The following is a 3,208-nucleotide window of genomic DNA, read 5'->3' on the forward strand; positions in this document are numbered from 1 at the left end:
GATTCATGATTCTTCTTCATCTATCATTTCTGCTACAATTTTGATGGATTTGCTATCTATCTATTTCTATAATAATGATGAGCCTGTACTGTACTGGGAAGTGAATGAAGCTCTTGCTTCATGCTTCCATATTCTTTTTGCTTATAATATTATTATTGACCTTGGTGCTTTGTTTCTATTATAAAAATAACAATATTAATAATGTGGAGAAACAGTGTGGTCTTTTGTTTTGCCCCTTCTTTTTCTTTCTACTTTACTTTGAGTTTGATCACATATTCTCAAGCCACTTGGGGATCCACGGAGTCCACTTGAATGTAATGTTGTTGGGCATCTGCACCCTTTTTTGTTTGTTTGTTTGGATTGTGGTGCCACTAATGAGATTAGAACTGTTGTTGTTATTATTACTAGCTAATTTAGAGGCTTGGTTCATCAAATGTAACTCTGCCAGCCGCCTTCTTTCTATTTCAAGTATCTGCTCTTGCTCCTCTAGAAGAAATTGAGTTCTTATCATGTCGGAAGTACCAATTATTCTAGGCCCAAGTTGAAGTTCAAAGTCATCTAGATTATAGGCTGCTGGCATGTATTTTGTGTGTTCAGGTTTCTCAGTTGTATATCTTCTGTCCCCATGCTTGCCCTTTTCTCGATAGGGTTTGACAAGAACACGAGCACCACATACATAATGGGGATTTCCTTTTGCCAGGATGGTTTTCAGTCTCTGGAAATACAAATGTTACAAATCCAAACATTCTCTTCTGCTGGTAGGGTATTCTCACATCATGTACAGGTCCATAAGTCCTGAAATAATTTGATACATCTTCCTCTGTGAAGGTGCTTTCAGCAGGGAAAGTCAAATAAATTTGGCGAGATCCTGCAATCAAGCCAGCTATTTCATTTCGTTCACCTCTGTACTCAGTAAACCTGGGAGCATCCTCTGCTAAAACAACAGCATGCTGACCATGGGGCCGATCAATGAGTCTTATAGTCTTCAAGCGTGCCAAGAGCTTTGTTAAACTCTAACCAGCTTTGCCATGCCTCTGAGATTCAGTCAGGTAGCCTTCAGCTTGCAGAGTTTTCCCAAATCTTTCATAGTAGAATTGAGGCAACGAAGCAATGGAAATGGGTGCCCTCTTCCCTCTGAGTAAGTCCAGCAATTCAATTTCCAATCTCTCCAATGTTCCAGCTGAGATTGGTTCTTCATTCAATGATTACGGGGGGCTGCTACCCATGGAGACTGTAAGATGGTTTTCAAAGCCATGAGAAAAATGGCAATTGCTGCCATGTTTGCAGTATCCACGGGCAAAATACAGGCATGGCTTAACATCAGAAATTGGAAGGCTGACCCTTTTACTTAAAAAATCCATACCCAATTCACCTGAGGCTAGTTGCATCTCTGGGTAATTGTAACTGTCATTCTCAAACAAGGGGAGTTGTTGATCCTGAGGCTGGAAGTTATTGGTGTAATCTCTGATACTGCTTGGCTGTTCTGATAAGACCATGGAATGCTGCTGCAGTTTATCACTGCCAAAAAATTGAGCTTGTAAGGGATTCCTGTTAATAAAATTGAGCGCATTCTGCTCAATGGGTACTGCAAAATGTGAACTTAATGGTGTCTCTTGATTGGCTTGAGAATCCCAGTAGACTGTTTGGGGCGAAACTGCAGAGAAAGGACGAGATGGTATGTGATAAAATGGAGCAAACTGTACTGGGGACTCCATAGCATAAGGGGATAGCAGTTGTGAAGAGGATGATGAAGAAACTTGCATGCCAAGTTCCTTCTTGGCCTTGGAGATAACAGAGTGAATCAAACTATCAGGCCCAAAGGCTAACCGGATCATTTCCCTATCTCCATTGTCCTGCAGCAGGAGATAACCAATGATTTTGGACAGATTCTCTGGATCCACGCTCTGTATCTTTGAAAACACAATCCTTGTTGCTTCATATATATCCATTTCACATCCAGTACATTGTTAAGATGATTTACTCTGTATAAAAACAAAAACTGCCCTTTTCCAATAACTTCAATAGTGTTGATCTCACAGTCCTTCCATCACTGTTATCAAAAAGAAGATATACCGTGTACCAAAGATGCAGACAGCAACCCTACTGATCACCAGCTGGATTGATTATTGGAAACCAACATAATCATTATATCAACCCAACCATAAAACGAACTGATATCTGTATGCCTGCCATTTACTGTCAAATCTTGCACCACAAGGACCCATATAACTTGAGCTTCCAATCCTCACACATAACTTTTAGTAGAATTTTATTGAACAGTGCTCCTTGGCCTCTCCACCAGAAAACAAACATTGAACAGTCCACTCCACCCAATATTGACAAAATCAGAGCCTCCTGATACAATACTCTGCTTCCTACTTGATCTGCTCAGCATAGAAAAGTTCCCCAACTCCACCCAAAAAGCCAACTCTTACCAATACTCTCTCAATATATATTATATTTTCCTCTTATCCACCTTACATACACCCACTTACAGCTCTTCCCATGGGATGTCTCCTTCTAAGCCTGCAAATGCAGAGGATCTCTACACCCAATGAGCTTGAAGACATCCAGCCCACTTCAATCCAAAAAAATGTGTGGTACAAAAATATACCAAGAAAAATAAATAATCAAATTAATTCAGACCCAGATCCAAAAAAACTCATTAACAAAAGCCTAGAGGCTCTCTTAAAAATTAATTATATATTATTATATTTATTAGTAATATATATATAAAAAAATTGTTATATGATTATATAAGAGATTATAATATATTATACATTATAGACATAAATTATTTATCAAAATATATAGTTTTTTTTTAGTTGGTAACATAGTGATTTTATTGGCGGTTCACCTCACAACGTGGCGGTAATATCACGAGCCCCCGATTGGGGAGGTCGCACTTTTTACTCACTTGGCTTGCAGGTTGTTCTCGATGATGGCGTGTGTGTGGTGTTTATGGCTCGGTGGTTGACTGATCGTCCACGTAGGTGCATGACGACTTTGACCTGCAGACTTTCGGCTTGACCGCAAACCCCACTATTGCGGACACAGCGATGGACGAAAGTATTGGGTGATGTGGTGCATCATTGGCTACAAAGATGGAGTAATAAGGAGGTTGTCTCGGGGCTACACGGATGGAGTGATGAGGGGTCGCGGCTAATGGAGAGATAAGGGTTCTCAGGACAAAAATGTGATGGAGTGA

At 40.1% G+C, this 3,208-nt stretch overlaps 1 pseudogene; it reads right to left on the reverse strand.

Annotated features, from left to right (window-relative positions):
• Positions 1-253: 253 nt before the first annotated feature.
• Positions 254-2,681, reverse strand: LOC131027606 (zinc finger CCCH domain-containing protein 18-like; annotated as a pseudogene).
• Positions 2,682-3,208: the final 527 nt, after the last annotated feature.

Source organism: Cryptomeria japonica, chromosome 8, assembly GCF_030272615.1.
Source record: "Cryptomeria japonica chromosome 8, Sugi_1.0, whole genome shotgun sequence".
NCBI lineage: Eukaryota > Viridiplantae > Streptophyta > Pinopsida > Cupressales > Cupressaceae > Cryptomeria > Cryptomeria japonica.